Source organism: Nipponia nippon, unplaced genomic scaffold (assembly GCF_047370975.1).
Source record: "Nipponia nippon isolate SJK-2023a ecotype South Korea unplaced genomic scaffold, ASM4737097v1 scaffold_1, whole genome shotgun sequence".
Lineage (NCBI taxonomy): Eukaryota > Metazoa > Chordata > Aves > Pelecaniformes > Threskiornithidae > Nipponia > Nipponia nippon.
In genome coordinates this window covers 157827729-157850296 of record NW_028262290.1, presented here as the reverse complement: position 1 = coordinate 157850296, position 22568 = coordinate 157827729, and positions in this window count along the sequence as shown.

Sequence of the window (22568 nt, the reverse complement as noted above, 5' to 3'; positions counted from 1 at the left end):
CTTTTTTTTCTTTCTTTTAACCTACGAAACCGAGAGTCCTTTCCACTCCTCCTCTCCTTTTGGCTGTACTCCAGCTCCTACACATGCAACAGGGATTGATGACAATAAAATATGCTGGTATTGAAAATCTGCCCATTATTAATAAGGTAGATGACTCATTACTCCTTCAATATGATGTTAACATCAGAATAAAGCTAGCCTTTTATTGCTATGGGGTTTTTGTTTGTTTACTTCAGAGCTCTGTTGCTCTTGCCAATGGTTTAGATCTGTAAGAAAGTGAGATCATCACAAGTGCCGCTGCAGCGACACCAGTTTGACCCCTGTCCATTCCAGACAGTAACGGTTTTTCCATTCTTCTGAATTGGAGCAGGATCAACCCCACTGTAAATTACTGGAAACTTCCACATCTTCCTGTTGCTGTTTCACAGCATCAGATTAGGACTCCTCCATAACTGTACAATCCACTAAGGTTTCAATATACACATATGCTAGATATAGATTTCTTTAATGTCTTTACACAAAAGGTAGCAAATGCAAAGTCCATAATGCTGCCATGCGATAGTCCAGGCTGGACACTGAGTGGCTACAAAGCCTTCTCTTCCCCTCCTCCCTGAATCCCAGTGCTCATTAAATGCGTATTTAGAGCGACTGCAAAATGAAAGTAGAGGGACAGCAGAGATTGAGACCAAGAACGCACTGGGATGGTGATGGCAAACCTCACGGCAGCCAAGTATTCATCAGTAGTTGACCATGAAACAATTAAATTCTATCAAATTAGAAGTGGAATATTAATTGTTCAGATCTTGTGGCTTGAAGTAGTTTCTCAAATCTGTGGCCAGGTTATTTTTATTAGAGCGACCTCTGTTTACCAAGTCCTTATGCCTACAAGTGAATTCTGTGTATGATGTTATGCTCTTTGACTTTAGGACTGTCCAAAACCAAAGATATTATGAAATTTTGAATCATGGAATTTATTTTCACTCTTCACCAGAAAGTAGATGCAAACATATCAAGATTTCCATTTAAAAAATTAGAGGCAAGAGATTCTAAAATAGCCTATAGCTTAGTAGAGCAGGTTCTTCTCTGGGACACAGAACCTACCCTCAAGAACACACTCAGCATTTATCCAGCAGGTCTTGTGTCTTTGCCTGCCTTCCTGAAGATAAACCTGGTGAGTAAGCTGCAGTCTTCCTCTTCTTTATGATAAAGCTGATACTGCTTGTTGTAGAAAAGCTTTGTCATTAAGTTAAAACATGAGAGGAAACTTCCCAGGCTGCATCTGAAACAAAGCAGCTGAATAGCTGGCAAAACCTATACATAGAATCATAGAACTGTTTAGGTTGGAAAAGACCTTTAAGATCATCAAGTCCAACTGTTTTAACCTAACACTGCCAAGTCCACCACTAAACAATGTCCTCGAGCACCACGTCTACCCTTCTTTTAAATACCTCCAGGGATGAAGACTCAACCACTTCCCTGGGCAGCCTGTTCCAATGCCTGACAGCCCTTTCAGTGAAGAAGTTTTTCCTAATATCCAACCTAAACTTCCCCTGGCGCAGCTTGAGGCCGTTTCCTCTCGTCCTATCGCTGGTTACTGGGGAGAAGAGACTGACCCCCACCTCGCTACAGCCTCCTTTCAGGTAGTTGTAGAGATTGATAAGGTCTCCCCTCAGCCTCCTCTTCTCCAGGCTAAACAACCCCAGTTCCCTCAGCCTAGCATCATAAACTAACATCATAAACTGTGCCTCTAAAATTGATACACACTTCCCCTCCTTATTCCAGAAACCTAAGAATTCCTTCCGTCTACCAAATTGCAGGAAACACCTCGTCTCATTAATGCCACTCTTTCTCAGAATCTTTTAAATATGCATTTTTCATTAAAATTCTAATTCTTGATAAACTGAAAGCAAGATCTGGTGACAAAGAGGTTATAATTAATCCAGCAAGAGCAGTCAGAGAAATCCATGTAATTGAAGGCGAATGTATGAATGAGGAGACTAATGCTACAGAACTTCCAAAGTCTTTTCTGTGGAATTAATACTACAGAGACCCATAAAAGATTAATCAAGATAAGCAATCAATAACTTCTCAAGTGCTAATAAGCACTGCCATGTTTCATGATATGTTGAGCAGTTTATCATGTTTAACCATATGAAGATTTATAGAAAATCCATTGTTAAAACCAAAGGATGAGGTAATGCACCACTTAGTAAATGAAGTGCAATTAAAATTTATACTTGATATTACACATTCAAAAGATCTGTAAAAATCATTTTGATTTCCTCTTTTTAAAGAAAAGAAATTAAGGTACTAGTTGTACTGTTCAGCCAGTAGTCCTGGGAGAACAGTGAAGACAGCAATGGTATTCTTCAAGTTAATATCTGCTTTCAAGTGAAAGGTGATTAAATAGCCTTAAAAAAAATTGTTAAGCTCTCTTCTCACTTCATTTTACTCAAGTGATCAAACTTTGCTTGAAAATTTTGAAAGTTAAATAGAATACCTATTAGGAACATAAAGGTCTCTGCTATCCATCAATCTGATAGATTTGCAGGTCAGATGAGCGAATGACTTAATGGCTAATTAATAGTCCATAAACTACAGGTCTTGACCTTAGGGTCACTGTGACAGAACTCCACACTACAGCATATTATTAATTAAAACCATCAAATTATGTATTTAGTAAATCAATTCTTTAACAATATTAAGATCTCTCAAATGTATTGACATGATTTGTTATTTATATATGTCATTGGGCAGTAAACATATTCTGACAACCACACCATATGCATCCTTAGTAAACTTAACAAAGTTACAGTAACAGAATGCATATCAATATTTTTCCTTTATATGTAGCTATTGTTTGTCTGGTTTTAGTTTTATTTGGGGGAATACTTTGCAAGTGAGATTCCCCTCCAAAGCTCAGAGAAAATTTTAATTTAAAAACCTTTATGATCATAGATATATCATACAAAAAAAGATGAAGATCCTGTCTGCTTCCCTGATAAATTGCTAACTCTTAAAAGGCTTGTATTAAAAACAGTGACACTATGTACCTCACTTTGCCTTTGCAATGTCCTGCACCATACATTTAAGCTTATACCTAGCTGCATATACACACATATATTCCAAATCATTTCTATGATCCAGTTACAGTCATTCCTTAAGCACAGATGATTCATGTTTGTCTATGGCATGCAGATAATGATACAGGAGAGAAAACAAGCAAACTATACATTGTCCCAAAGAGTGTACAAAATTACAATCAAATTTCAGCAAGCAAGAATCTGATGTTCAAGATACAGATGACTGTCACCTTGTAGGACTGAGGACAGTCACATCGCTAATAGGAGCTGGATGCAGAAAGAGAGAGAGGATGAGCTTAGGTGCCTCCATGGACACATAAAAAGACTAGGATGAGGAGGAATGAGAATGCCTAGTGATTAGCACTCAGCCTGTTTCATAAGATAAACTCTTTAATTTCATCCCTACTGCTCACAGGAAGGAGTGTGTTCATGTGTCCAGATGTACATGCTTTGAATTGCCCTCTGGAGGTACCTGCTACTCTCCCCTAACACGGGAAACTGAAGTTCCTAACTTCTGGTGTCCTAAATCACACCTAAATTAGAAGCCTTAAATAAACAGCGTGATTGACCTCCCTCCACAGACAATAAATTATCCAGACAAATGTATCACTATAAATTAAATCAGTATGATAGATACATACAATTGAGGGTGTGTAGCACCTAATTAATTAAGTGGCATATTCATCTGCAATTAGCAAATAAGCTCTCAAATCTTGGCATGGGTACTGTAAAGTGTATAAGGCATGGCTGTGTAATTACAATGAAGCATGATTCTTTTTCATGATAGTTTCTTCAGGAAAACATATTCACACTAACCTAAATTCACAAATTGCCCTGACTCACCCAAAATAACATTTTTCAAAACAAATATACTGTTCAGAAGGCAATGGAAGGATTATTAAGGTTATATTAGAGTCATACTTTGCTGGGACATCACTTTTATTACTAAAATTAGGTGGTTGTTTTTAACCAGCTTTGCTTCAGAGTGGTACAAATCATCTTGTACCGCCTATAATTGAATATATAATACTCACTTCAGGAAGAAAGTGTTCCACAAACACAGCCAAAACAAGATTGTTTGCAAGGTGGGACCATCTCCTTCCCTGATATGAGTAGCATGAGTAAAATATTCTATAATGCATCACTCTGCCTGACACAGAAGTCAATGTTCAATAGTGATAACTTATCAGTAGATGCTGACGGAGTTGGCCTAGGGTCTCCTAACAGCTGTGATCACACTGACTGGAAAAAAAAAAAAAAAAAGAAAAAAAAAAATTCCTGCTAAATGCTGTACAACTCTTCCATTGATTGGCAAGGAGTTGGTTAAACTGCCTCTGAAGCAATCTGCTTAAGTCAAGCATGGTACTTTTTGCAATATCAGCTTCTTAGCAGAACCCTCCTACCCAGCCGCCACAGTCTAAGCAAGGAACCACCTAAAGTTATAGTGCCAAAACATGATGCCAACACTTTCACTCTGAGCTTCAACTATTGTTTAGTTCTTTATCTGCAAGTCACACATGAGTATGGAAGCACATGACATGCCACCTTGCTGAACCAAAGCAAAAATCATGCTTGAATACCACACGATCGGTGACAGTAAAAAGAAATCCAGTGACACTAATATGTCATGCTGGATGTATGACCTGCAGAAGAAACACGGCATCCAGAGCAACAAGCATTACCTATGAAAAACACGTTCCTTCCTGGCATCTCTAGGGCATAGGGTTCACTGCGTTTATAGTGATCGTCTTAATGTATTATTATATTAAATGTTTCAGGCACTTTCACTTACCTTTCAGAATTAAAGATTAATCAATTCCATGATTGTGGACATCTAAACAAAATGTATTGATCCCATTCATTTTTAAAAGCAAGACACTATGTTGTATTTCAATATGTCATATTTTAAGGCTAGCTTATTGATCACATTTTGAGAACTCTTGATATTCCATTGGAATTTAAGATACATAGTAAGTGTAAGATTTTCATTATGATGATGTATCCACGGAAGCCACAATCTTGTGTATTGACAAGCTTTTGTTTGCATTGAGATCCACCCACTACTCTTATTATAAGCAGAGGCTCAGCCTGAGAACCATTACCCATTTTAGTGTTTCTGCTGATTTCACTGGCACTACACATATATGTTGGGAGCACTCTTATATGCAAGGAACAGGTCCTAAAAACTGGGAGCAGACTCACACGAATTTCACATTATGCATAGTCTTATACTGCAAGTCTGCAGAAACCAGTCATGTTTCTGGGAGCTATTTTACCAAATTGAAGTACTGACTTTCACGTTTATAGCAGTTAACTTCTTCAAACCAAGACCAGCACCTTTGTTTTGCTTCTTTAGTACTTAATGTTTGTCTAGTTGGCTAATAGAAGATAAATTTCAGGGAGCACCAAGAGCTTATGGAATCTAAACACTACATTGAGGGTCTCATATCTCAGAAAGATTAAGGAAGAAGGTGCACTGTTCCTCACAAATATACAATCAAATCAGGAGTCCTGAGGCATTAAGCAATGAGCCGACACTCATTGGTACTATTTTCAAGATTTACAGCTCCATATTACTCAGCCCTGGAATGTTTATAAAGCAGCAAATGGAACTTTTAGAAAGTGAGTCTGTTCACCAATACCAAACTTATATTCCTACATGGCCCCATTTTCTTGGATATGTATTTCTGAATGGATGTACAGAAATTGAGCAATATAGTGCTATTGGTATCAATAGAAGTCCAAATGCTAAATATACACACAGAGAGCATGCTGAAAACATGTCATTTATGTAGTAGTTTGCTGAAATGGGAATAGACCGAGTTAGAAGAAAGGAATGAATCATTTCTGGACGCTGCCTGGGACTACCAGCTTCACAAGATGATCTCAAAAAAGTTGGCACATACCTTAAAACTACTCTTCTGTGCATGCATTCCATGTTGTTGCTCTTCAGCATTACCACTGAAGTGTCTTTCATAAGTAATAAATGTTATGTAAATAAAAACATACATAAATAAATTATAGAGCTCCAGGCAAAAAAGAGCTTATATTATAATATCATAAATTATGAAGACTGTAATTGCTACAGCCAATAACATTTTAAAACAGAACTGTGCTGATAAATATGTGCGATAAGGCTGAGTAAGGCTTACTTAGTTTCAGAGCGGAGTAAATCAGTTGATTTAAGTCAATGTAATTATAGAAGCAAGGTAATATGGCAAAAAGTCCTCAAAAAGTCACCAGCTTTCTCTCAGTCCTTTTTTTAATGTCGAGAAAGAGCAATGTAAATGAAACCTGTGCAAGAGGCTAAAAAAACTTTTTGAGAACCCCGAAGATACTCTCTAGCTAGTTTTAAGAAATCAATACATTCTTTTCACAAGAAATCACAGTCAGTGATTTCCTATTTATAACATACAGAGGAGAATAGAAACTATGGGCTTTATGTTAGAACATTTCCTGAGACGTGGTGATTTAGATTAAATATAAAGTGTATTTGAACATACCCACCACAAACAAACACACTTTGTAAAACAAAACAAAAATGAAGCCCTGTCTGCCTAGATATGGGGTTTCTCAAAATGCATGCTGATTCATCAAAATAAAGTTGAGCGAGAATCAAAATTTTTTTCTAAAATCCTGGAGTGTTGATAAAATGAGATTAGGATTCAACCTGTTTCTGCTTTAATGGAAGATGTAAAATGATTTAATCCATTTTTAAAAACAAAATTCAAAGTGCAGACTGTCACCCATTTTTCTCAAGAGGCAATTTCATCTGCTCTAAACACCAGCCTTTCTGCTCCTGTATCAGTAGTCCATTAGCATAGTAGCAACTGCTTGGTGCAATAAATGTCTCTTATAAATCTTTAGGAGATGCAGAACTGATAAAAAACAGTGACATTTCTCAGTTTGCGTTCTGAAGCTCTTCATTTGATTTTCTCTCAGACAATTTCCTCCAGGCTAATTACTTCTCTCAGTCTCTTAGGTGACCTCCTCTGCCATAGCCTAAAGGTTTCTCTCTCCACCTTCTACAGATCCTGTTATACCTAAGATGTTTATATTTTTATATCATTAAACCTCAAGATCACTTAGTAGTGCACCTCAGTAGGTAAACTCTCTTTAGTAAAGGCCATTTAAACCAAAGAGAATATGACTCAATATGAACAATATCGCATTTCTTTTCCTTATTGCTTGTTTGATGACACCAGCATTTTTACTGCTGAAATCCCCATCATTTTCCCTTGTGGAGCCCTCATATCCAGACCCTGAAGCTTCTCCACTTTCTACATCTCCAGCTGTGTCCTGTATTGTGAACCTCACTGCTAAGACTCAACTTAATTTCCCATTTTCCATAACGCATTCTCACTCTCAACCCTTTCAGCTCAGTTGCACTTGAAACTCAGCTCCCTATGGCTCCTCTCTTTCAGTGTGTCTCCTCAAATCTCCCACATCCATGTTTCTTCTTCTTTCTTTCAAAGCTTTCTTTCAAAGCCACATCTCTACTTTCATCTCCTCCCACACTCCTTAGCTCTGGCAAATCCATCCTCTTCACCACCTTTCATGTATATTCCTTACTTTGTGCCACCCAATTTGTTTGGAACAAACTCAATTATTTATCAAATTCTCTTCCTCTCCTTCTTCATCTATGGAATAAAAACTTCACTATTACTAGAGACACAAGCCATGTGGGTTAGTATGAGTGCATAAATTCATCGGTATCTCTCTTCTTACCCATAACATGCTGTTGATGTTTGGGAAAGTATCTATGGCTGATGTGGTCTTAAACAGGGTAAATCACAAAGTCCTGTTTCAAGAAATCTTGATCTTTGGAATAAAACCATATCTAAGAAATAATCAACCCTACCTCTAAGCACATGTATGGAGTCCTTCATATTCGCTGAAACATTTAAAAACAGATACACTTAAAATTTACTTCCACATATAATCCTTTATGAGAACTGAGAATTCTACCCACTCATATTTGTAAAAATGAAAGTCTAATTCTCTCCTGCAATTTACTCTTGGGGAACCAAAATAATGCTTTAGGTATGCCAAATTCATTGAACGCATGATACTTGCTAGATTTCTTTAGCTTTCTGCAAGCATCATGCTATGTAGAAATACCAAGAAGTTGTCCTAAGGGTTTGACACTAGTTCAAATCTCAGAGCTTTGATTGCCATCCAGACTAAAAGCATTTTGCAAGCATGCCAAATTAATAAAAATGCCTCCTTGATACAATTCACCTGGCCTTGTATTACCTGTCTATACCCATTTACACCAGAAGAACAATGTAATTTCAATTTTGAGATTCCAGAGAGAGTTCAAAAGACATTTCACTCCACTTGGGAATACTCGTTTATCTCCACTATACAAAACCCATAAAATTAGGGTAAGAAACAGCTCCTCTGCTGTAACCTAAGCCTGTCTATGCAGGCAATGGTTTGTTTTCTACTGAGCCTAAATGTAATCACGTTGTAGATTCCGTCTGTCTGCAAGATATGAATCCAAATTGGCTTTTCCTACTGTTATGCTTTAACATTTCATATTTACTCAGCCTGAACTGAATTGTGGATTTTGCACAAGAGAACTTTTATTTATTAATTTATTTAAATCAAGAATGTGTTCTAGAAGGTAAGTATTTGAATTATGTTTTTTTGTCTCTTAAGACATATCCCAGTATTTTTTATAAAAAAGGAAAAAGATCGCATTGGAAATGTAAATACATCAAAACACATTAGGGCCATCTAACTATAAAAGGAAACAAAGGAGACCATAAGTTAAGGAACACTAGGGTAACACCAGTCAACTTAAAAATATATCTGCAGAGGAAATCAGTCTAAAGGCAATGTGGTTTGTTGGTTTATTTTAAAGCGGGAAGAGGAGGGAAATGAAATCGATTTCTAAGACAGAGAAAATCCCACACCATAAAGCGAGTCAAAATTAAAATGTTGGCTGAATCTAGATGTGCCATGGAAAATCTAAAATATCTTTGGTTCACAAGTGCATTAAATATCTAAATCACTAGTGTAGAATTGAATTAGCAGAGCCATAAACCCCATAATTCTGCAATGGCCTCATCCTTGAAACTCCAAAGACAGAATGAATAGAAACAACAGGAAAGCATTGCCAGACCTGAAACTAAATCACTTCCAAAAATGAAAGCTCTGATAATATAGGGTACATCACCTGTACCTCATACACAGTCTTGAACTATCATAAGTAGACATCACCACTCCACTCAGTCAAATGCTTTCCTCTTTTCCAGGTGTAGCTTACAACTGGGATACCTGAGTTGCAGCTCCATAATTTCCACAGAAAATCTTATCTACTATCAAGCAAGTTTATTCTGTTAAAAAAAAATCCCCTATAAAATATATAGCCAAAGATAATGCTTTCAACTTTGTGTGCTGGTAGTCTGGTATAAATCTTACCCCATATAATGGAGAAACAGTAGCATGCTGTCAGGACACTGCATGTTATTGTAGAGATACAAATCTACTTCAACTTCTATCTTATCCCCAAAGCTCATTAACATACGAAATTGCAATGCTGTGTAGGTCCTTATGCACGGTGGATAATCTTCTAATAATATTATTAATGTGTTGATATTAATAATATTGGCATATGGTCAGAAACACCTGGTTGCAAAAATCACATGCTTTCCTTCTGAAGGCAAAAGATAAAAGTCTACTTTTGAAAGGGGAGGATGACAACTTGAATGGAATGCTGATCTGCTTTTATAGAGTGCCAAATTTATCTAATATCAACTCCAGAGTTTCACTAAATATCATCCAGTCCCACTTCTAAGGGGACCTCTACCTCTTCTTGGAGAATTTTCTCCATTTATGTTGCAGTCAATAAAAAATAATTAATCATATTTCCATATGCACAACTTGTCCTAAATCTCACTAAATCAATATAACATTCGACTAATTTTATTCATTTCAGTAGGCTTTGGAGTCATCCTATATTTTATTAATTTAAGACAAACATTCATTGGTACCAAAGATCTAAAATGGGCTTACACTGTAACACTATTACAAAAGACGTATAATGGCATCTCAGGAAGCTGACATGTTTAAGTAAGATTGGAGACATCACTGTTTACCCATCAATTTAAAACGTGAGAGAACACTGGTTACTCAAGAAAGAGTTGCAGAAGGCAAGGGGACAGTATATACTCCTGATAGCGATAAAAAAATGTTTATGTTGTATAGAATTTTCTGTTGGCTGCTCCTACATTGTCCTCTACAGCATAATTTAGTATTCGGCAGCAATAGATATTTCTTTACATAACTCACAAACTATGCTTCATATAGTTTTAATTCCTTCATTTCTAATGAGTTCATAAAAAAACCCCTTCAACGCATATCAAAGCTAATGAGCTGATGCAAGAGCACACTATATCAGCATAATGTGCTGATATTTCACTACCACTACAAACCAGAGATAAGCAAAGCTGAGTTTAACTTCCCTAACTTCTCCTCTATTGACTTTCAGGGCTTGATTCAGCTGCCCAGACACAAACATTTCATGTCATTTGAGATAGCATAGAGACTCTGAAGCATCCACCTGACACTCATCAGATGTGACACAGGATTTGAGAGACCTACACCCTTAGGAGTGGCAGCTGAAGGCCAGCCACGATATCCGAAGGTATCTCAAAAGGCAATAGATACCTATGGCTAGGCAACAGAATCCTACCTCTTGTGATTTTAGCAATATGTTTACTAGAAGAAAGTTCTTGGGACATAGTGTGAGCTGTCATAGGCTACTACATTTACTCTTTTATAAACTGAGCACACTCCATCATTAAGCTATTTAAATTTTTATCTCCCCACAGTTTGTAATGGGAGGTGGCTCCAGAACTTTAACTGCTCTTTCTGATACTTACAAATGTTGTTTATATTGCCAGCCTTACTCATGGATGATTAAACCAATTTGGTTTAATGCCAACATCATCTTCCAGCTTCAATAGCACTAGTGTTTTTCCTCCCTTGACAGGTTTAAAGAGAGAAGCCATATACACTTACAGCACAATGTTTGCTAGGCTAAACAATGCTAGGCTTTAACAATGCTTTTTGTGATGACATTAATAGTCTTTATCATTACTGGAAACACCATGTCTGAGACTTTCGGTTTGCCTTTTCTGCAGTCACTTTGGTGAATCACAGTCATCCTGTTGTTAACTAGCAGGCTCCAGCCTTTCTACCCCCTTGTCATTTTGAGTGGGTGAGCTTCCAGATTACGGCAGATTCGTCTTTTTATTACCCCTAATTTATACTATGATGTTTTATTTCATTTCTTTCTCTTCCTTCTTATATATCCAGCTAGGTTATCTTTTTACCACCGTTCAGTATATCCTTTCCTTGACAAAACATGAGCCCTCACCTTCATTCTTAATCATTGCAAGTTCTCCATTCCTTGGCATAACTGAGGAGAGTCTTTATTAGTTCAGAACTGACATCCTGGGTCAAGAAGAAAACAGAGTCGCTTTCTGTTGAGAGGATATGAGCAAGAAAGGAACAGGAAAAAGCAGATGAAAACAGCTGATTTTCTGCAGACAGACAATCTGCCTTCTTATATTTGCATATTTAAATCTGGTATCTAGAGAAAGGTATTGTGAACAGCATCTAGACAGGGCAGGGAACAGTGCTAAAAGCAATGATGAGACTCATAACAATGGCACTACCATGGCCTTGCATGTACGCCAGTATATAAAGATGTACCTACAAGAAACTGACATTCCATTGTAAGAAACTTCCATTTGTGTTATAGTTTTCCAAGGAGCTGATGCATAATAATGGCTTTTCCCTCAGAATGAGACTATTTCCAAAACAGCCATCTTCATCAAGATTAGTAGATTAAAAACACTGTGGGGAAGCAGACCCAGTATCACAAGTTCCCTTTTCCAGCAGATGGCATTAGTAGTTGCCTGCAGTTTAGTTCCTGGACAACCTCAAGTCCAAGGAAGCCGAAGAACTTTGCAGAAGAATCTCAGACCCTGAGTTCTTGACCTCTCTTACTGACCTCGCAGCTTTTATACACCTTCCCTTGTCCTTTAATCTCCCTCCCCAGTTATTTTATTTCATCTTTTATCTGGATCTAGTAATTTTAACCTGTGGAGGTCAATTTTTAAGTCAAAATCTAATTATTCAAAACAATTATTGTTTTATTTTATTTTGCATCATTTGAAGTCTCACCTCAATTCCAGGGAATGTGATGGAGCAAATAATCCTGGAAACCATTTCCACCCATCTGAAGGTCAAGAAAGTGATTGGGGTTAGTCAGCATGCATTTATGAAGAAGAAACGCCTGACCAACCTGATAGCCTTCTGCCATGAGATGACTGGCTTGGTGCGCAAAAGGACAGCAGTGGAGAAGAGCAGCGGATGATGTTCATCCTGACTCCAGTATGGCTTTCAGTGGTGTCTCCCACAACATCCTCACAGAGAAACGGATGAAGTACGGGCTAGATAAGTAAACTGTGAGATGAACTAAAAACTTGCTGAACTGCTGGGCTCAAACCGTTGTGATCACTGGCATGAAGTCCAGCTGGAGGCCAATCACCAGTGGTGTACTCCAGTGATGGATGATGGGGCCAATACCATTTATCATCTTTATTAGTTAACTGGAAGATGGGACACAGTGCACCCTCAGCAAGTTTCCAGATAATACAAAACTGGGAAGAGCGTTTAATACACCAGATGGTTGTGCTATCCTTCAGAGGAACCTCCACATGCTGGAGAAATGGGCAAAGAGGACTTTCATGGAGTTCAACAGAGGAAAACACAATGTCCTGTCCCTTGGGAGGAATACCCTCATTATAACCTCGCTGACCAGCTGCAAAGCAGCAGAAAAGGACCTGGGGGGTCCTGGTGGACACCAAGTTTAACATGATCCAGCAATGCACCCTTGCAGCAACGGCCAACAGCATCCTGAGCTGCACTAGGAAGAGCATCGCTAGCAGGTCAAGGGAGGTGATCCTTCCCCTCTACTCAGCACTGGTGAGAGCAGATCTGGAGTGCTAGCTGTAGTGCTGGGCTCCCCACTATGAGACATGGACACACTGGGGTGAGTCCAGCAAAGGGTCACAAAGATGATTAAGATATTCGACCATCTGTCATACAAAGAGAACTGGGATTGTTCAGCCTGAAGAAGCGGAGGCTCGGCGGTATCATATCAATGCGTATAAATACCTGATGAGATAGTGTACACAAGACTGAGCCAGACTCTTCTCCATGGTATCCAGGGAAAGGACAAAAGCACAAATTGAAATACAAGGAATTCCATTTAAATGTAAGAAAAAACTTTTCTACTGTAAAGGTGACTGAACACCGGAACAGGTTGCCCAGAGATGTTGTGGAGTCTCCTTGGATATATTCAGAACCCAACTGGAGACTGCCCTGAGTAACTTGCTCTAGCTGACCCTGCTTTGAGCAGGAGGGGTCAGACTGGACAAACTCCAGAGGTGCCTTCCAACCTCGATCATTCTGTGATTCTGTAACTCTGGAGTAAATTGAAAGCTAAACAAAACTCAACTTTTGACCAAGTTTTGCTAAATGATAAAAATCTTATGGCTAGAGCTCCTTGAACTAATTAAATTCCTATTTCTCAAAAGTCTGCATCTTTCACTTCACCCATACTGACAAGCCCCTCTTTGGAAGGATCGAGCCCCTCTGATTTCTCATGTGCCCTTTTATTCATATCTTACAGACTCTTTTAAATACAGATTTTCAAGACTATTATGTGTAACTGAGCATTTGACATACCTCACTGCTGAGTTGTGACTTGCTCTCACTGTCAGCTCGGAGGTGACCCATCCTCAGTGAATCCCTGCTGGCTGCCAGAGCTGTTTGCTCCTTCCCTGTATAACCCATCCAGTATCACCAGTGTACGTAGTGTTTGATCAAGGTCACCCTTCCTTGACAGGAAGCATTTCACTTCCTTCCCTTTCACCAATAAAGCTAGAGCGCCCAGTCCAAAACCCAGTAGAGAAGAATCCAGATGAATTAAATGGACCCTTAGGTCCCTCACTGGTTGCAATCAAGAAAAGAGACAATTAACACACATAGGAAATAACAAATTTGGGATTCACCTCTTCTAATTTCAGATGAGGCATCTAGTCCAAGCTGTGTCTCTAGGCTCCATCTATAGTAAATGGGGTAGAGCAGCACCTTCACAAGAGGATGCAATCCGTCCCTAAGACAGGAGGCACAAGTTGCTATCTGAAGAAGCCTCCCCTTCCCCCTTCACGCTGTTACTCCTAAACAAGAATTTCAGGCAGCAAGTCAGGTGAGCTGAGCCCCATGCCACCTCCTACACGTTACCTTTGTCCATTTCCGTATTGATATTATTGCTCTTCCCCTTTCCTCAGCCAAAGGCAAGTCCATTTGAATTTGCTCCACTATGTCTCCTGACTTAGTAAATCAAATCCATTGTAAGGCACAAAAGCAAAGGCTTTCTTCAAATCCAAATAAATTATGTTCAATGTCTCAGGATTGCCTCCCAATCTGCTAGTGTATATAATGCATTTAAATGAAACGTATGCATATGAATGGTGATTGCTCCTTATTGAAACGCACATCTCTAAACACCCTGTAATCTTGTTCCTTACCAGTGTCTCCCAGAAATTATTCCAGCATAAAAGGCTTTCTTCTTCACCCTCAAACCAGTTTTAAAGCCATACAACACAAACTGTTACTCAAGCTCTTATATTGTCATTGTATTTATTATTTATTCCCTTTGCTCACACCCACAGTTTTAAGTGTTTTCCAAAGGGAAATTCTTGAGACTGGAATTTGGTCACAGATTAGGAGAACAAGTAATATATGAAAGACAGAAAAGAAAGAGTCTCCTAATATTCTTGTCAAAAATGAGCAATTATTTAGAGACCTCATCTGATGCCTATTGCCAAGAGTAGGAGACTTTTTCTTTTTCAAATGATTTTTTTGCAGCCTGAATTCTTTTCCCATCAGGCAGTCCCCCCGAACCATCTGATCTCCTAAATGAGCAAAGTAAATGAGTTGCCCTTTCTCTGCCTATGTCTTATGTGTTCTGATTCTGTATCCACCGATTAAAACCCTCGACTGACTCAAGGAGGCATTAAATCAGGACACAGTCTCTGAAAAATATATAAATGCTTTCCTAGAAGATTTCGATCATACCTAGGGACATGTTTTTACCGAGTCTCAAATGCTGTCAAATTGCAGTTCTTCCAATTTGTCTACTAACACTGTGACCAGAAGTAAATTTCACAATCTTATCAAAATGACTTAAAAATCTAAACTTTATTTCCCAGTTGACTTAGGTACTTCAGAGTCAAATCACACTGAAAACCTCCTAGCTGCCTAAATCCCTTTTTAAAATTAACTACTTCATAGCCCTTTCCCAAAGAAACCTACACTCTCACTGTTAAGTTACAGATCTGACTATTTATTTCCTTTCAAGTAACAAGGTGAAATTTTTTTCAGAAAACAAAGAATTCATCACCAGAAAAAAAAAAAAAATCTTCTAGAATGATGACACTTAAAATATGCTAGTTGCAGTATGATTCTTGCATGAACGGGTGATGAAAGAAATGCATTTCTTCCTGCCAAAACTAACAGCTGTATTATTAAAAATATTGTTAAGATTGTGCAAAAATCCAGTCAGATTACTATTGTGAAAAAATACCTCATCTGCTGCTTCTTTTTAATACAGTAGCAAATATACTGCCTGGTTTGGCCTCATGCCAAGATTAATTTTAAATTGGACCTCATGAAATATTTATGAGGTCCAATTTAATGGGATTGCTTTCCCTGGCATTAAGCCTGTGTGGATAGCATCTTAAACACTGATGTTTTTAACAGAACCTCAAGACACACACACAAAAAAATCTTTGGGTATTAATAGGCTTATTAATAAATTGTTTAACACTATGACAGTATATTTTAGAAGTACTTTGACAGGCCCTTTGTAGTGAATCTTTACCTGCTTTTCTCTAAGCCTGCACTTTGCGCTCTGTCAAACAAATGCTGCTTAGCATTTAGCAAAATGGTAAATCATCATTAGTTAGAAACAAGCTGAAGTAAGCGTGAGTAAAGAGCTAATCACCCTTAGATAGGCTTCGTGGGGAACCGACAGAGCTCAGAAAGCTACAGACACCACTCAGCTCCTCCGTGGCTTTCTTGACTCACTGAGACACCATTTACCTTTGGTTTCTAATTACATTTAATAGTTCAGTAAAAACACTATATTGAGACACATATACTTACAAAAAACCTCAGTGTTTTGTACAAAGAAAACATCTTGAATAATTGATAAATCATTTTCCTTCCCTTTATCAATTAAAAGCATGGACCTAATCTCTAGAGCCAATTATTTCAACTGCATTTGAACCCATTTCTAAATAGCTGCTTCACTGCTTCTACTCCATCAGTGTTCACAGTGGACTTTCAGCAACCAAAAATCTTGAGTGGAGTATAAGAGTAAAGGCAGTACAGACCACAGCCAAATTGGATCTCAGGATGTTACCACTAGACACCACCATTGACGTGTGACCCTCATTAAGTGTCAAAACAATACTGCAGATACCAAACGCCACCTAACTTTATGGATCAGCTCTGCAAGCTGCAACATGACTGCTTGAGTTCAGAACCAAGTACAGAACCCATCTTTCTCCTACAGAGAACCTTGGGAGGCCTGACCAGAGGTTTGTCTGGAGTGGAGGGCAATCATATTCTGCACCACCAAATCGAAAATATGTTCCTACGTGTTTCCCAGCATGATCCCTTTAGAAGGGCCACGGACAGCTCACACACCTTTGGAAAAAGCAACTGGTATGAGACAAGCAGCAAAAAGAGATTGCCCATCTGACCTGCTTGGTTCAACAAACCTTTGCAAAAAAAAATATGCTTGCCAGAAAGGTAGAAAGTACCAGGCAAGGAGGAGTAAGTAGCATACAATTCAAAAATGAAAGAGTAGCGGGAAAAATCCTGTCAAATTATGTGTTTAGATAACTAGAAGAAAATAGCAAAGATACACCTTTCCATATGTGTGCCATCTGATTCCAGTACAGCAAATGACAGTCACAGAGTGCGACATGACACTGTAAAACACGCCTCACTTGTTTTTTACTGGAGCTAGATGTATTCCCACTTAAATCCCGTATCTATATCATTGATACTGCATTCAATCAGGCAGAAAGTTGGCTTCACCATTTGCCTTCTGATGAACCGATGTGCTCAACAGTGAAAGCTCTTTAACGGAAATAAAGCCGTGCTACTAAGAGTTTGGAACAAAATATAAAGAGCTAATGTTCTAAATAACGAAACTGCAAGGGAGTTTTAGGAAGGCAGATTGTAATTAGCCAACTGGAATTTAGCCAGGACACTACAGCTAACACCTCTGTGACCTTCAATCAACACGCCTTTAATATGCATGAAGTTGGGTTTCTTTATCATTAATAAACCGAATGAAAATCCAATTGGAGCAAATACTCTGTTGGTTGATTTTCATCATCACAGAGCTGCTGGAATGATGAAATTCATGGGGGAAAAAGTTGTGAATACTCAGTCTTAAATGCTTAGCTAGCAGTCTGTTCCCCTTCTAATACTTCTGATGCTGACAGCTGTTGGATGCACATAGAAAATGTTTTCACACTCATAGCTGGGATGTATAAGCAACATGCTCACCCCGGATCTCTTCCTGCCAGAAACCAAACCACCTGAATTCCCACTGTAGTCAGTCGGACAGAAGAAGAATCTGCAGAAAGACACCTTGAATTCACTTCCACACTCCTACGAGGCCACCTTAGCTCTTGGTATCTTTTCTTGAATTGCATGTTGCACCCACCCACTTTATTAAAGCATAAAAGCACCAGGTCAGAACAGCACAAAGCCTGCTCATTTTGTTGTTCCCACACAGATCAACACCCCCAGCATTAAAGAAAAGCTAATCACAGGAAGGCCATGATTCACAGGCAGCCATTTCAAATGAAGGAATCCCACCCCACACAAAGCAGCTCTATGGAATAAAACTTTGAACTAGCTACCCCTGTTTAGGGGTGTTGATAGCAAGATTAATTATCCTTCTGTTGAGAGGCAGAAGCTGCCACAATGATGTGTCACCAGCACTTAACGAGCAAGGATGTATTCATCACAAGTGACAAGACTGCAGAGAAGTGAAATTCTTGTTTAATATTTGTCTGTATGCTAATGCAGTTTGAAAAGAAAGTTCTCTAAAGCTGGATGAGAAGAAAAAAGAGAAGAAAAAAGAAAAGGAAGAAGAAAAATGCTTTAGCCAAAGTAAACGACAGGAAGAAGTAAAGCAATTTAATTTTTTTACTCATTTTACAGACCTTTTGAGATTTAATCTGCACAGCCATTAGGGATTTAAAGAGGACTGATGTTTAACTTGTTTGCCCATTTGACTTAAGACAAATCCATCTGACAACAACAAAGCACTTTTTTTGTCTTCACCACCACTTAATTTAAAGGGGACATGTTTACTAACAGCTTAATCTGTTTAATACAAATAGTCTTTTACATTCTTTAATCCTGTAAAAAAAAAAAAAAACCAAAAACAAAAAAAAAAAAAAAAACACAAGCCTCTAGAAACCATTTGGTCCCTTCCAAAGCCCAAAGCCGGACTTTGGGGCAATCCGATATCAATAAAATATCTTAGCTCTACAAACACACTGCACTGAACAATTTACATCTTCTTTATAAAACCAGAAAAAATGTTATTACTAAAGTGTCTGTTGAACACTGCACACTTTTTTCTTACAAAAGCTGTTGATCTGCAGGAATGCTATGGCAAATGCACATATTTATTTCATATAGCTGCATGCACAAAACTTTAGTTAGCATTAGTGAGGATTAATGTCAAAGAGCATAATAACCACATCATCTCTCAATGTCACACTATTACTAAAAACTTTACTCTTCTCAGGAGAGTTCAGTGGTCTTTCTTCAATGCACATATAGCCTTGAATTGTGCATGGAATGCCCTTGACTGCGTTTTGTTCTCATAGGATATTCTCTTCCATGACAATCAGTGTCTCTTGGTTGTTTAATGCTAGTAAAGATGGAAAATGTCATATTCTGTAAACGTGTTAACCACCTGATGGTCAGGTTAATTCTTTTCTAATGATTGCCTTTTCCCATCTCTGCTGTTGATGTTATCCACGATCTAGGAAAAGAGCGGAGTAGCAAGAATCAACAGATCCCAATAGTCTTAATGCTGGAACTGTCTGCTATATGACCTTAAACAAGCAATTCAGCCCCAGAGCAGCGTAACATGTGAGCATATGCTTAATTTTAAGTTAAAGAACAATCATGCACAATAAAGATGTGGTTTAGTGTCTCAGTGCATTGGAGCCTCGCCTTTCCTTCGTATTTCAATTTCCCCATCTGCAAAATGCACTACTAAGAGCTATTCCAGTGAAAAGGCATTGTAAAAACAAAGTATTATTTTTGTCATTTTCCCTGAGGACTTTTTTCCAAAGTGCCAAACTATCCCATAGGGTGTCCGAGGTTAAATTTTGTGTTTTGCAGCTTAAAATGAGTAGCCCACAGGCTTTAGAGCCTTGCAGAGCACTGTTTGTAGATGCACCGTGTTACCATCAGCTTTTCTTGTATTTCAAAAATTCTAGTAGCATACATCTTTCCCCTTCTTTAAATATGAAGGAGAAAATATGTCTGCAAAATACATTCAGGGCTTAGTAGTTTTAATAGAAGACACTACAAAAATTGTGTACTGTTTCACTTAATATGTCAGTGTTGCTTCAGGAATTAGACAGTTATTAAAATAAAGCCTTTTATCTTCAGATTCAAAAAGAAATGGAACTTAAAGACACCTCTGACAAAATACTCGTAGTGAATACATTCATGAGTAAACTCAGCCATACAAAAGCTAAGTGGTTATTACTCCCTGGTTAAACAAGGAGCTAGTGGAAGAAATGGGAACAAGCCAATACTAAGCATTTACATAGGCCTTTTCACACAAGAATTTAAAACATTTTACAATGAAAACAACAACAAAAAAAGCAGCACTTGATTCCTGAAACTCAGTCTCCTGCCGTATCTACTACACATCAATCTTCCCCAGAAAATGCTGGTTCTAACATTTACTTTGTTACACATATTTTCACCCCACCTCTGTACCAGGTATATTGAGTAAACTACAGTCTTATACTGATACACGTGCTTTTGAATTCAGATAAATATTTGAACTTCACTATAGAGGCTTCTACAAAACCCAGTTACACCCAATCCTGTAAAATCAAGCCAATCTTTACTTGTAATAATAAAAATTGTACTACAATAATGGTATTTTCAAGTTAATGGCACAATAAAGACCTGCCAAAAGGCAGTCTTTATCAGCCTAATAACTACACTATTTTTAAAACAGACCATGGCCACAGAATAGGTTAGATTTTCAGAGATTTATCTGAAAATTTGCCCCTTAAAAGAATATTTAAGATTTTAAGTTCTTTTGGAGGGAGGCTGTCTATTTATTTCATGTTTGTATAGCTCTTGGAGGAAAGAAGACCTCATCCTTGTGTCAACATCGTAGGAATAATAAATAAAACTAGTAATATTTTCATTAGTATTGTGTTAATTGATTGATGAAAATATCTAGCTTGGTCTCAGAAACCTTGCAGTTTTAATCAGAGATACAACATCTTTCCCAAAAAAATCCCCCATGCTGCCCCATAGCATTTGTGAGAGCAAGACTGGGGGACCCGCTTGACTATGTGTAAAAAGTGCACCCCAATTTTACAGACCTCTTTTGAAAGCCTCACTGGGCTATTTTTGAAAGCATGAAGAGAGTAACTGAGAGGCTGTCTTTTCCCTCAGTTGCAAAGGTATACACGGGGGGGTAATTAAATTGCAATTAACTTCTAACCACCTTGTCTCTCAACAAAGTGATTCTCTCCTGTGGGAAAGGAGAAAGTAAACGGGATTTGGAGGTGTGGTGTACTTCCCTCCCTGCTTTCCCAGAGCTGAGGAATGCCTGCTCCAGCTGGAAAAATATAAACAGCTCCAATGAATCACAGAAGTTTGGACATCTTGCTTGGTCACTTGATGCCAGATATCTGATAATGCAGGCACTCACTAATCCCCCACGTACCCGATGTTTTTGGAGTAAGACAGAGTATGGATAGTCAGTTAGTGAAGACACGGACTTTAATTAGCCTTACTTTGTAGGGATTTACAATTTTAGACTACGCAAGTGGTGGCTTTTAAATTTTCTGCCTGATCTCTCTTCACATTTTCATATATATAAACTGTAAGAAAAGCCTTGGGTGTCCTCCTTTCTCAGAAGAAGGCCAAAAAGATTCCTTGGAGTCAACCTCAATGAAGGAAAACAGACATGGTTAAATAAAGAAAAATATCAGGTTAAACTTCAATAATTCTACAGTACGTAACCATCCCAAAGGCACGGGAGCAACCGGGCATTTTCCAAACATAACCTCTCCCGGTGGCAGTGAAGTGCTGGATGTCACACTGAGAAATGGGACAACCTGAAGAGGAGGTATATGTTTTATTATTTCTTAATTAATAATGATCACTTCAGCTGTGCAGGCAAAAGGCTATGCCATAGAAGTAAACGCAGGTGAAAGAAAACAGCTTTTTACTACAAATTTCCTAGTGCAAGAATCTTCTGTGTCTATGGTATCACTGTAATGTCTCGTCGTTACTTAAAGACAGTTGAAACTGGGCAGGGCTCTGCACTGCAGGGGATGTCACCATAAGGAAAACCCCTCTTACAGCCAAGATGCCCCAAATCTGTGATGCATTTTGCTGTGTGCTGCTTCAGTTTCATCTGAAATGGTACATTTGCAAGATGACCAGTACATCTGTTGCGGGAATGAAAAATGCTGCTTCTCTGAGAAGACCACCACTTCTCCAATTGTTATAGTGCCTGAAAGTCTTACTGATGTATTTTTGGTTACCTTTGGTCTTTATATTCTTCCTTCATTTAACATTGAGAGCGAGTATGGACATTTTATGGATCAAAGACTCTAAGTTGCTCTCTAATGTGCCACTGTGGAAAAAAAAAAAAAAGACGACTCTCAAACCTTGTGACATGTAATAGAGAATTAGGCATTTGGTGGGATAGTATGGGTCGGAATTTCAAAGTTTGCACTTTCAGTGTGCATCTTCTTGTATCAAAATTCATTTCATATTCAAAATATCCTCACAAAATGTGTCTCACAAATTATTCCTATTTTTAAGAAGCTTTCCATTTCTTTCAAGACCATTGCCAGTGCAGTCAGAAACTAGATCAGAATGAAGAGAACACTGATAAGAATTAGGGGAAAGATTATTCATTTATTCATACCCACTGCATCAAGGACCAGGTATCCCCTACAAGGCAAATGCTGTATGTTTAATTTACAACAGCTGACCTGAGCATCACACTACAACCATGCAATGTAAGAGATATTAGAATAAAGTTTCCTCACCAAAAACCAATGGGAAGTCAACAATGCAGCT